Genomic DNA, 14,430 nt, shown 5'->3' on the forward strand with positions numbered 1-14,430 from the left:
AAAATAAATAATAAATAATAAACAAGTCCACTTGTGATTGTAGGCCTTGCGTGTGGACTGCTTCCTGGCAGCTACCAAAACTTACCGCTCAACAGGAAGTCGGCAGGACCGTCCATGCTGTCAGATGGAGGGTCTGAACGTCCGGGTGGAACACCCGACTGCCCTCCTGTGACAGCAGGTCTAGTAAGGCCGGCAGCCGTATCCAGTCCACCACCAAGCGATTCAAGGTCAGAAACCACGGCCTCCTGGGCCACCATGGGGCTATCAGAATAGCCCTGGCCCAATCTACCTGTAGTTTGCTCAGAACCTTCGGAAGCAGGGGAAACACATAGGAGAGGGCCTGTCCAAGACATTATTAATAGAATCCATGCAACCATCAAATTTGAAACGTCTTACGATAAGGATAGAATACTTTTAAAAAATGTTTTTAAACATTTTATAACATTTTATATTTTGCAACAACATGCCCAAATTGCCCCCCCACCCCCATACACCCCCCCCAAGAAAGAAGAGGAAGGAGAAAGAAAGAAAGAAAGAAAGAGAAGAGGAAAAAAGGAAGAGAAGAAGGGAGAATCACCATTGCACTAGAAGATGTGGATAGGTCAGAAGAATTCTTATTCTAAGAAAAGATTAAGAAAGTTATCCCAAATTTCAGGCCATTTATCCAATTTATTTACTTTTAAGAGGGCCCATTTTTCATGTGCCGCAAGCTTAAGCAGGTCCTGTACCCAATCCTCGCACCGAGGGGGATTGGGAGATTTCCACAGCCTCAATATCAACCTCTTGGCAACCAGCAGGCTCCGCCAAAGCCATTGTTTAGAGATGTATTTTAGTCCCCAGCTGGTTGGAATAAACCCCAACACTGCATTTCAATCCTTCAGTGCAAGAGATGAATCCAGCACTAAGTTAATTCGCATAGTGACTTCTCTCCAGAAGCCTTGCACTATGGAACATATGTGTTAAATTGGCCTGTGGATTACTGCATCTCCAACAGTTACTATTTGAGGACATTTTTAATCGCATAAGGTATAGAGGAGTCCAGTAGGCCCTGAAAATAATCTTCTGCTGGATGAGGCGCAATTTAAGATCCAATGTACTGCATTGAACACTACTTAAAATATTTTGCCATTGCTCAGGTGACAGTTTATCAGAAAGTTCCAAGTTCAATTTGTCCCTAAGTAAATCTAACCCAGGGTCTTTGTCTCTATACACACTGGCATATAGGTACTTTTTTAGTTTTGGGAGAGAGGCCATCTTAATGGCAAGCCCAAAGATAGCTGGAGTTGATGGGGTCGCCAAGGTGTCTGGACCGAATTGAGCTGATATGGTATGTCTCAGTTGCATATATTGCCAGGCATATGCCGGTGGTAGATGGAACTCCTCTTGCAGGAGTGCAAAGCAAAGGGTTTGTAGCTATCATTTACATTTTCCAGCTGTGATAACCAGTAAATCCCTTTATCAATCCAATGTTTCCACAAAATTGGTTGTTTGCCTATCAGTATATGTGGGTCACCGCACTGTCATATCCATGTGGGCATAGGGATCTAAGTTTAGTTGCCTTGCCAGTTCCTTCCAGGCGTGTCGGGCTGCTAGTACAGTAGGGGATTGGTAGTGGGAATGTTTAAGATATCTGGAGCCAAGTGCTTCCCATCCCTCCAAGGGTTTCAGTTCTGCTAGATCTACTTGAGCCCATTCTGGCCTTTCCCCATCTGTGTTGGCATGCCAATGGGTAGCTTGTGCAATTAAAAACGTGTTATGGCACAATCTAAGATTCACTAGGTTGAAGCCCCCTTTGTGTGCGGCCAACTGGAGTTTATTAAAAGCAACCCGAGGCCTGCCATTACCCCAGAGAAACCTCCTCACAGCTCTTGTCAATTTCTCTAAAGTATCTTTGAGGAATAAGCAATGGAAGCCCTCTTAAAGTATAAATACATCTGGGCATAACATTCATTTTTACAACAGCTATCTTACCCCACAAACTCAGCGGAAGGTCAGCCCAGCGGAGGAAATCTATCTTAATCTGTGAAAGTATTTTATCTAAGTTAGTTTTGACAATTAGATTAGGTTGTTTAGTAATTAGAATACTTAAGTATTTCACAGAGTCTGTTTTCCAAGTAAAGGGCCAGGGCATAAGGGATAGGATACATTTTTTAGATGTAGAGATTACTAAGGGAAGAGATATGTTTTACACTGACTTATACAGAAAAAATACAGATGACAATTCCTTTCTTAAGTATGACAGCTTTCACCCCAGACCCCTTAAGACAAATTTACCATATTCCCAAATGTTAAAAATATGCAGAAATTGTAACACTCTGGGATTATTTAAAAAACAGGCCATAATTCTACGACGACAATTACTGGAGAGAGGATATCTGGATAGAATAATCAGGCAAGCTTTTTTATAAAGCTAGAGATACAAACAGGGAGTCTCTATTAAGGATCAATAACAGAGATCCTAAAACATCACATAGGATGATTATCCCAATTTGGAACTCATTCCAAAGATATAGAGGGGATCATTAAGAGACATTGGCATCTTTTGAAGGATATCCCCATATGTAAGGCACCCCCTCTGTTTACCCATAGAAGGAATAAAAACACTGGGGATCGTTTAGTGCACAGTAGAATGCCCAGTCAACTTTCTCCTGAACAAGGACAGAAATATGGATTCACAGAACAACTGCCTGTGGGAGGTGCTCAGTATGTTCGCAGTGTGTTAGACTAAAATCCTTTTCTATTCCACCATCTACTAAGGAATATATACTGAGAGATAGATTTACATGTCAAACTAAAGGAGTTATATACATAATCAAATGTCCATGTAATAGGTAAAACAATCAGGGCAGTGAAACAGAGGATCGTTGAACATAAGAGCTGTATAAGGAGAGGTATTTTACAGGCTCCTCTGGTTAGACTTTTTAAGGAACATGAACATAGTGCTGAAGATATAAGATTTTGGTGTAATGAGAAAAACAAGGGATATAGTAGAAACACTAACAAACAGCTTTTTAAAAGGGAACTGTTCTGGAGCCATACTTTCAAAACCTGGACCCCAATGGGACTGAATGAGGATATAAATTGGGGGGTTATGTTATGAAATCTTGGCATGACATGATATTTTCTTTCTGCTTGGTGTGCTTTGATGTGGATGTACTGTGGACTTAGCTACACTGTATAGATTTTCAGGAACTATCTTTATGGTAAATAAGAACTTAAGTTTTTGTAGAACTGGGTCCTCTAAGAGCTACATGGTGACCACAGCAGCTGGGGTTAAATTGTTCATTTTAGTGTATATTCTGCATCAGAGCTGAGCATTCATGCTTACCATTATCTGAAGAAGGCAAGAGATAAAGGCTTACAATACAAGGTTATTTTTCACTTGGAGAATGTTATGTAAGTAGTGACATTAAATCTTTATAAGCATGTATGGATAAATTAAAGATGCCTAGTAAGAATCAATATTTTGAGTGGCTTCATGATGTGATATATTTGTGTAGTGATGCCTTGGAGGAAGAAGTTGTATGAGTGCTGTTTTAAATGCCACTGAGGAAGACCAAGAAGGTTGAAACACATTTGGCAGATATATACGAGCTACATTGATTATACACACTTCAGACGAATTCCAACTACAAGAGGATAAACTTTTGGCAAGGCTTAACACACACAACAACAGTGTGTTGCACCCAGACCCAAGGAGACACGGACACAGAAAGCATTATGGAGGAATTGGCCACTTTATTAGAGGTACAAGTTTTAAACAGTTTCTGCAGAGGCACAGCAGCTGGGGTTGGCATTCACAGTAGCAACAGTGCGGACCAGAATGGGGCATCCACCACGTGGCGCTCCCCGCCCTAGAAGCTCCTGGCACAGACACCTTGGCTCCAGGCGGCCCACCTTCCAGAAGGAGGCGCCCTTCGTCGCCGACCTAAGGTCAGGTCTCAGCAATTGACGTCACCCGCCCGACGCTGTCCAGCCATACGGGAGGGTGTCGGTTGCAGAGAGGTAGGAGCAAGGCAGCATCCCTGATCTGTAAAGCCTCAGGGGACACGCCCCTCCACCTTACAGCTAAACGCTTACCTAAGGTGCCGCACCGCATTAGCCGTTCACCTCCGCGCTGTGCCCGCCACAGCGGTCGTCAGCCTAGCTTGATGCACCGCCACCCCACAGGCCAAACAGCACTGTTGCCAACCCCAGCCGTAGATTGTCTAGAAAATACCTCATACCCAGGGGGGACAAGTGCACGCCGTCGCCCCTGCTGCCGGCTCACTGCTGGTAGCCCCACCCCCGCGACGGAGCCGGGCCAATGGGAGCTAGCTCCTGGTGCCACATGCTCCTGGAGGTGGGGCTGAGGCAAACAAGCCGCGCAGCCTAGAAAGGCTGCGATCGGCTGGCTTTTCTCCACATGCATTTTGTAGAAAGTGAACTGTTGAAAGAATGGAAGTGTAACTGTTTTATGAGATTATATTTTACTTGATTATTGTTATCCATTATTGTGATTTTATATGATTATCATTTCTATAGGGAAAATAAATTCCTGGCTTTCCTACTTATAATACATTAGTATTTATGAGATAATAGAGAGTGGGTGGGTTGTTTTTTACACTCCAAGACAGAACAAAGGCATCACCCAGAGAGCCCTCCCCTATCCCAATATTGAGCACATTGAACATTGTCCAGGGAGGCAAAGAGGTCTAGAGTGCGAACACCCCCATTTCACAAATATGTCTCTGAGAACACTGTGGTTGAACACCCACTTGAGGAAGACCACCTTCATTCTGCTCAGGGTGTCCGCTTGAACGTTCAAGGAGCCCTGTATATGAACCGCCTTGGTCAACACTGCATGTGTCACACACCAATGCCAGAGGTCCATAGATAGGAACAGAAGACTCCTCGAGGACGTCCCTCCCCGTGGGTTGATGTAGGCTTTTGCTGTCGTATTGTCCGTTTGTATGGTCACTGAGTGGCCTCTGATCATGGGCAGGAAGCTCTTGAGGGCATTGAAAATGGCTAACAGCTCCAAATAATTGATGTGATGGGAGCGCTCCCTGGGGGACCAAAGTCTGTTCAGGCACAGCCCATCCAGGTGCGCTCCCCACCCAAGCTCTGAGGCATCCGTCGTGATCACCCAACGGGATCTGGGAGCCTGAAAGGGAGCACCGAAGTTTAGAGGTTGGAACTGAGTCCCCCACTCTGCTGTCACATGTACCCATCGAGGAGGGATGCGTTCTAGATGGCCTGAATCCCAAAGGGGATTGAACACATCCAGAAACCACCTCTGGATAATCTGCATGCAAAAGCGTGCCTGTGGTGGCTGCCATGTGACTCAACAGGCGTTGTACATAGCGCAGAGATTGTGGGCCTCCTGCCAGGAAACTCATGACCAGCCCCTCGAGAGTACATATATGGGCACCGGGCAGAAAGACTTCTCCAAGGCCGTATTGAATATCAGCCCTATGAACTGTATCCTGCAGGTGGGTTCCAACTGAGATTTCTTGAAATTGATTTGGAAACCCTGCAGGGTGTCCACCACAAACTCCAGAACCACCCGCCTGGTGCTTGCCACGATGAGCCAATCGTCTGAGTATGGCAGCACCTGCAAACCTCTCTCCTGCAGGAAAACCACCACAGGGGCAAGGCATTTTGTAAAAACCCTCAGCGCTGTCGTAAGATCAAATGGCAAAGCTCTGAATTGATAGGAGATCCCTCCCCCATCTGGAAGCGCAAGAAGCACCAATGTTGAGGGCAAATTGAGATGTGATAACATGCATCTTTTAGGTCCAAAGAGACCATCCACATAGTTTTCTCCAAGATTGACATGATGTTCGGTATCGAGAGCATCCGAAACTTCTTGTACAGCAGATGCCTGTTCAGGGCCCTGAGGTCCAGTATAGGTCTCCAACCTCCATCTGGTTTTAGCACTATAAAGTACCGGGAGTAGAAACCGGGACTGTCCGGATTGGCGACCTTCTTGATCATGTCTTTTAATAAGAGCTCGGTGACCTCTTGATCCAACTTCGGAGTGGATGGAGTAGTCACAACGCCACGCACTCAGCTGAATGCCTGGCCAATGTGTACAGCTCCTGCTTCGCCACTTGAAAACCCTCTCAAAAGAGCACCTTGGCCTGCTCCCTCTTGTCCTGAGTGGGATTCAAAAACGGGCCCACCTTTCCCCACAAAAAGTGGTTATATCTTGTGTTATATGCCTGATAATTAGCCACTCTTAAGTGGAGGGCTGAGGCTGAATAAAGTTGTCTCCCAAAGGAGTCCAATTTTCTCCCCTCTCTCACTGGGTGCCGACTGGCTGTGGCCCCTGGTGCGTTGCAAAGATGCCTCCACCATGATAGAATTTGGTGCAGGGTGGTTCTTCAAAAATGCCGTATAATCCTGCAATTGTACTCTATAGAAGTTTTCCAGGCGCTGATTAGGTTGAGAGTTGCCAGTTTCTCCCATGGCCCTTCATGACCTTCAGTAATGCCGAATTGAGGGGTAGTGCGGCCAGTACCTTGGCCTCTGAATCGATCAAACTGAACAGCTGATCCAGTTCTCCTTTCTGCTGGGTACCGAGGCTAACACCCAGGGCCAAAGCCATACGTGTCACGTAAGCTGAGTACATAGGAACACAGAACATAGGAAGCTGCCATATACTGAGTCAGACCACTGGTCCATCTAGCCCAGTATTGTCTTCACAGACTGGCAGCGACTTCTCCAAGGTTGCAGGCAGGAATCTCTCTCAGCCCTATCTTGGAGATGCTGCCAGGGAGGGAACTTGGAACCTTTTACTCTTCCCAGAGCGGCTCCATCTCCTAAGGGAAATAGCTTACAATGCTCACACTTCTAGTCTCCAATTCATATGCAACCAGGGCGGACCCTGCTTAGCTAAGGGGACAAGTCATGCTTGGTACCATAAGACCAGCTCTCCTCTCATAATAAGTATGAGTATAAGTATAAGTACATGTACATAAGTAGAGTTTGAGGTCCTCAGACGGGGAGATCGGTTTTAAATCATATTACTGGATATTTATTTAATTTATTTTTATTGTTGCATTTATATACTGCCTTTCATTAAAAATAATCGCAAGGTGGTTTACAAAAGTTTAAAAACATACAATAAAATGACAATAAAAGTATTAAGCTAAAAATATAAAAACAAACCAAATTTAAAATCTGTAAAATACAAGCATAAAAACGATACAACAAGTAAAAACACATAGAAGCAGCAATAAAAACAATTATGTAAAAGCCTGGATAAAAAGCCAAGATTTAACAAGCTTTCTAAAAGCTGTGATATCAAGGGGAGACGACCCTTGTGAAGCACTGTCCAACTCTGAGCTGGCATCACTATCATCCTCTGATTCAAGAGGAACCAGAGAGTCCTGAGCTAAGGGTGATTCCTCCGGAGAGGCTGGCTTGGGAGACTGCTTGGTATCGAGGCAGGTACCTCCGCTGGTTGAACCAGGATAGGGACAGCCGTCTGCTGCAACGGAGTAGAAGGGGGCAGTTCACGACGCTCGGTACGGTCTCAGGGGAGCGCTGGGGGGAGCAGGAATGCGGCCTCCCTTCCGAGTGAGACTGTGGCTGCCGTCATCCTCTCACGGTACCATGTGTCTCATAAGAGGGAGCCTCCATATAATGGTATCTAGGTCTCTCAAAGTTGGAATAGTCTGAACGATAGTCTGCCGGGTACTGACCATATGATCCAGAGTCTCGGTGCCAAGTTGCATAGGAAGGCGCAACCACCACCAAGGGAGATCAGTTCTCCAATGATCAATAGCAATCCAAGTAGATGGAGTCACAACAGTCCCAGGCCCGATCTTGCTTTTACTCTAGCGAGCGCTCTTCTGAGTCGCAGTGATTGCTGCAGTCCTTAAGAGCGATGCGGTCCTGGCGACTCTGAAGGGGTGAATGATGCCTAGGGGAATATGCTTCCCTCTCCGATGAGGCATAGCCAGGTTCATCCAATGGTACAGAGAGCTCCCTGCTTGACCGAACCCGGGTGGGTACTAAATTCAATGAGTCCTCCTTGTCGGGCAAGGTAGGTCTAGCTGGTACCGAAGGCTTCGGCGTTGGACGTGCAGGATCAATCCTACGTTTCTTGGCCACAGGGGCCTCTGAATTGGGAGCCGATGGGGCAGTCTTCCACTTAGGTATTGGGGGAAGATGTTGACCTGCCGGCAGATCATGATGCAACTTCGACGACTTCTTTTTAGGCATCGAAGTCACAGGAACTGAGGGTGATTTCGGTACCACCATCACCGAACGCTGGTCAGGATCTTCTGTGTGCGACTGCTCACCCGATGGAGAAGAAGGGACAACCACAGGGGTTGTCGATACTGGCACCAAGCTCAGGATCTCAGCCTCTACTGGAGCAGATACAGAGCGTTCTGATGTCACAGATGAAGCCATTTTCACGAATCGCTTCAATAAAAGGGTTTCCAAAGAACAGAGAGCCAGGTCCCACAGGGCTGCACACAGGCGAGAAGCCCTATTCTTGCGAGCCTGCTTCATGAATTTTTGACAGTGAAGGCAGGTCTCGACAATGTGGGATTCTCCCAAACATAAGAGACACTCGGTATGAGTATTGGGGGAAGGGATCTTCGATCCGCACTGAACACAGTTTTTAAAGTTAGTTGTTCCCAGCATAAACACTGAAGGCCGGCTGGCCACCACGCTCCGTCCCAGCCAGGATCGGCGCTCCGAAAGAAGGAAAGACCGTAAGAAAAACAAAACGCCAAGGAAAACCTGCTAACTACGTGAAGAGATAAAGAAACTAAGGAAGAAAACGAAGAAGCAGGGAGAAAACAAGGGGATAGATAAATCCTACTTGTTGTTGAGCTTCAGACTCCATGATGTTTACTGAAGCGCGAATGAAGAAAGACTAGGGATGAGGAGTGGCGCAGCCGCATATGGCAGCTGGGGGCGGGGTTCCTGCCCAAAGGAGAATTGACCTTGTTAGATTCCGACGAGGTCTCTGCGTAGGCACATAGGCCATTAGTGTAAAAGACAGAGACCACGTCGAAGTACTTTTTCACATAGTGTATAAATTAATCTATGTAATTCTTTTCCATGGGATGTGGTGATGGCCACTAGCTTGGATGGCTTTAAAAGGGGCTTAGACAAATTCATGGAGGACAGATCTATCAATGGCTACTAGCACAATGCCTCTGAATACCAGTTGCAGGGGAGCAACAGGAAGAGAAAGGGTATGCTCTTGCCTGTGGGCTCCCCAGAGGCTTCTGGTGGGCCACTGTGTGAAACAGGATACTGGACTAGATAGACCTTGGACTTGATCCATCAGGGCTGTTCTTATGTTTCAAGGTACCTAGTTGGTTTGGAGTTACATATTTGGTTCTCAAGGTAAAACCTATTTGTAACATAACTTAGATCAGTGTTTCTCAACCACCGGTCCCTGGACCGCTGCCGGTCCCCGAAGGGTTGAGTGCCGGTCCCTGACTGGGAGTCAAACCCCCCCCCCCAACTGAAATCAAGGCACTCACTTACTCAATTTTGCACATGGCACGGAAGAGGAAGAGTATCACGGAGGCATGGGACCCTTCTTGTGCCTTGCCTCCACGTGCTGCTGAGATCTTCCTACAGCTATCTTATTCCCCATCTTTACAGCTTCAAACTGTATGCGATGCGGGGGCATGGAGGAAAAAGTATGGCAGTGGGCGCCACTTGAAGGGCTGCTGGTTCTTGCATGCTCATTGTTTGCAGCCAAAGGTTGGTTGATTGAAACCCAGCTGCCTGTTGTGATCGAGGCGCCTTGAGAGGGAACGCTGTTTCCCTCTTGCATCAGTGGGGTTTGCTTGTATGTTGTTTTCATTGGCCCCATGTAGCTTTTGAATTTTTCTAATGGCCCAACATCCCCTCTCCACTGAGTAATCACAAGCACCTCCACTCCAGACATACTGGAGACAAATTTGTTCACCCAGGCTTTTAGATTCAGGGGTTCTCAACCTTGGGTACCCAGACGTTGGTGGACTTCTACTCCCATAATCCCCAGCCATAATGGCCAAATGCCATTGTTGCTGGGGGTTATGGGAGTTTAACTGAGGGACCCAAGGTTAAGAACCCTTAATATTCCATGTTTGCAAAAGATTCCAAATTTAATTATTTTAATGCTTATATTATTTTCATTCTAAACTGCCCAGAGATGCAAGTTTTGGGCAGTATAGAAGTCTGATAGATAGACAGATAGATAGATAGACAGACTTGAAACCCCTTTACTAACTGCTGGTCCGGGAAACTGCACATGAAGAATGTAGCGCTCCTTGAAACTCTGCACGAAGAATTTAGCGGTCCTTGACTCCAAAAAGTTTGAGAAACACTGACTTAGATCATTTTGGCATGCTATATCTAGCAGCCTATGTTTGAGGGCCAACTTGTCACATTCATGGCCCCACATTATCAATAGCTCAGGAGAGAATCCAAGTAAATAGAGTTTCTCTGGTATTATTTATTTTATTTTATTTATTTTATTAACATATTTTATACCGCCCAAAACTTACGTCTCTGGGTGGTTTACAACAAAATAAAAACAAAGTAAAACATTCATTAAAACAAAAATGAAGAGTTTAAAAATTACAATTTAAAAATTTTAAAATAATATTTTAAAACAGCATTAAAGCCATTAAAACAATATTAATTAAACGTCTGGGTGAAAAGATCCGTATTTAAAGACTGTCAGAGATGGAGAGGCTCTTATTTCACTAGGGAGTGCATTCCAAAGCCTCGGGGCAGCAGCGGAGAAGACCCGTCCCTGAGTGGCCACCAGACAAGCCAGTGGCAGCTGCAGACGGACCTCTCCAGCAGATCTCAGTGGGTGGTGGGGTTCATGATGAAGAAGGCGTTCTCTTAAATACCAGGGCCCAAGCTGTTTAAAGCTTTATAGGTTATAACAAGCACCTTGTATTTTGCCTGAAAACACATCGACAGTGTAGCTCCTTCAATACAGGAGTTATATGGTCTCTCCGAGATGACCCAGAGACCAACCTGGCTGCCGCATTCTGGACTAACTGTAGTTTCCAGACTACACACAAGGGCAGCCCCACATAGAGTGCATTGCAGTAATCCAGTCTGGAGGTTACCAGCAGATGTACCACTGTGTTGAGGTCGTTCACCTCAAGAAACGGACGCAGCTGGCGTATCAGCCGAAGCTGATAGTAGGCACTTCTGGCCACCGCCTCAACCTGGGAGACCAGGGAGGGGCTCGGATCCAAAAGCACCCCTAGACTGCATACCTGTTCCTTCCAGGGAAGTGTGACCCCATCCAGAACAGGCAGATCAAAACCATCTCTCGAGTTTCAACCCCACACAGTGAATACCTCCGTCTTACTAGATTCAGTCTCAGTTTGTTATCCCTCATCCAGCCCATCACTGACTCCAGGCAGGCATTTAGGGAGGTTATGCCCTCTCCCGATGATGCTGACATGGAGAAATAGATTTGGGTGTCATCAGCATACTGATAGTACCCCGCACCAAATCTCCTGATGATCTCTCCCAGCGGTTTCATGTAGATGTTAAACAACACTGGAGACAATATGGAGCCCTGAGTCACACCATACAAGAGTTCAGATTTTGAAGAACAGCAGTCTCCAACTGACACCATCTGGAACCTGCCCAAGAGGTAGGAATGGAACCACCACAAAGCAGTGCCTCCAACTCCCAACCCCCTAAGACACCCCAGAAGGATACTATGGTCGATAGTATCGAAAGCTGCCAAGAGGTCCAAAAGGACCAACAGAATCACACTTCCTCTGTCCATTCCCAATTGGAGATCATCCATCAGGCTGACCAAGGCAGTCTCCACCCCATAGCCAGCCCAAAAGCCAGTTTGAAATGGGTCAAGATAATCAGTTTCCTCCAAGACTGTCTGGAGCTGGGAGGCCACTACCTTCTCAGTTACCTTGCCCAGCCACGGAAGGTTGGAAACAGGCCTGTAGTTGTTCAAGTCCGAGGGATCCAAGGTAGGCTTCATCAGAAGTGGTTAATAATTTCCATCATGACTGAAAGCCATCCTTCAGTATCAAAAGTTCCAAACCCACAGGAGAAAAAATATGCTTTAACCATATATTACATACTGCTAGCCAGGCCCTCCTTTCCACTCTTAAGATACCCACCTCTAAATGTAAAATCACATTAGGCACGGAGCAAGGCACTTGAAATAGGCTTCTCAGAAACTTGGTTTGGGTTGTTTCTAAGGCCACGAAATTGGAATATAGGGAGGTCTGAGCACCATATAGGAGATGCTTTAACATTGTATAGTTTGATAACAGCCAGGATAAACTGTCTACCTCTAGTTTGAAAAAAAAGCCAGAATTGCTGAAATACTTCTTTGGGCATTTTGCATTACAAAACGCTTTCTGCGCATTTAAACTAACATTTGCTTGGAAAAACCCCTAAAATATTTAAAATGGTCTGCTTGCTCAATTTTAAATCCATCAACACTCCAATCCAATAGGGGAATTTGCAAACATCATAATTTTAGTTTTTTGATAGTTAACCTGCAAGGTATCTTCCCTGCAGTAGCATGCAAGAGCCTGCAATGCTCTTTTTAACCCAATGGGAGACAAAGATAAAACCACAGCATCATCAGCGTAAAGGAGCACAGATGTGTGTGTAGATGCTAATCTTGGAGGGTGGTAATCTAAATTACTTAGCCTCTCCACCAAAAGATTTATATAAAAAAATAAACAAAAGTGGGGCTAAAATGCAACCCTGCATTACACCTTTGTGGGTAAGAATCTCCTCTGAAAGCTGTTCATGTGCATTTCATCTAATTCACAAATGGGTATTCTCCTTTAATTTGTAAATAAGAAGCAAGAGGAGGCTTTGAGTTTTCTCCATAATTTCTCCTGTGAAATTAGACCAAAAGCCAACAAATCCACAAAAGCAGCATATAAGGCCAAATGAGAATTTTGAGTATATTTCTCTACCAAATGATGAAGCACCCAGCCCTGGCCTAAGGGTGAGTGGCTGGACCTAAAGCCGGCTTACTCTTCCACTAGAATCTCTTCTGTTTCAAACCAATCATGCAATTGCTTATATAAATGGTGGGCACAGATCTTACTAATGATGTTTTATAGGGTGATAATTAGTGGGATAGTCTCTCCTGACCCTTTTAATTATGGAGGTTATTATGGCCAATCCCCATTCTTCGGGAATACGGGCCATCCAATTAATAAAGTAAAGAGAGAGGCTAAAATAGAGACCCATCATTCTAAATTATTTTTAATTAACTCAGATGGGATAAGATCACTCCTAGGGGCTTTGCCTGGTTTTAACTGAGTTATCAAATTAGCTACCTCTGCAGCCATAATTGGGGAGCAAAAGCAGGGAGGAAAGCAGACCCAGATTCCACCTCAAAGGAACTTTATACTTCTTCAGTGTATAAATCACAAAAATGGGCTTTTCAGACTGCAGTTGAAATATGGCAGTCCAAACAGGTTGGACCATATGCAGGTCTCACCACAAGGCACCCAAACCTAGCTGAATCTTTCAAAACTACTAGTGATTGATCAATATTTTTTTTTAGGAGTCTGTCTGGATGTTTCTTAGGAGTTTGTCTCTTAACAGCAGACCTCACATTATTAAGCATATTCTCCAGATTAATTTATAATCCTGTGGTATGTGCTGAGATGTTATGCTCGATATAGCCTCCTCTACATAATCATAAATGAACTTTTGATCTGCTGTACTGGGGAAGGGAGGTTTGGATATGATGTTAGTGTTACCATGCTTGGACCTGTCTTTTATACATGTGTGCATTTAGTTTGCAAGTCTGGACACCTGTTCCATGGAGGTCCTTCTGTACCTAGAGTCTTGCTGAGAGGACAAGATGGTATTATCTGGTAGAAACACAAAGCAGCCTGGGCTCTGGGTATGCCAATTCAATCAGTGGCAATGAGTTGGTCTGACTGTATTAGAGAGGGATCAGACTGGTCCATGGCTTTAATTTGGACTCTTACTTGACTGGATGGCAATTTAACTTCTAGAAAAAATGCAACTACCACCAAAAAAAGTGTGGTTCCTGACTTTCCCAGGGTCAAAGTACAGGGCACAAGCTCTGGTCTACATGACTAGTTTGCCTGCCCAAATGGAGGCTCAAATCCAAGATGGGGAGCAGGTGGGGGGATCAGTGAGGAGTGCTTTTGTAAAAATTGGCTTATTTCTCTCTTGTAGCCAAGAGAGCTAAGGACCATGAAAGCTGATGTGATTTAAGATTTAGTCATATGGGACATGATAGCAAGACCATTTATGGCCATCAGTTATACCTTAGTCACAAAAGGTTTACACTCATACTGTGTAGAGCAGGGCTGCTCAACTTCGGTCTGCCTGCAGATGCTGGCCCACAACTCCCATCATCCCTGGCTATTGGCCACTGTGGCAGGGGATTATGGAAGCTGTAGTCCAAAAACAGCTGGGGGG

This window comes from Hemicordylus capensis, chromosome 2 (genome assembly GCF_027244095.1).
Source record: "Hemicordylus capensis ecotype Gifberg chromosome 2, rHemCap1.1.pri, whole genome shotgun sequence".
In the NCBI taxonomy this organism is placed as follows: Eukaryota; Metazoa; Chordata; class Lepidosauria; order Squamata; family Cordylidae; genus Hemicordylus; species Hemicordylus capensis.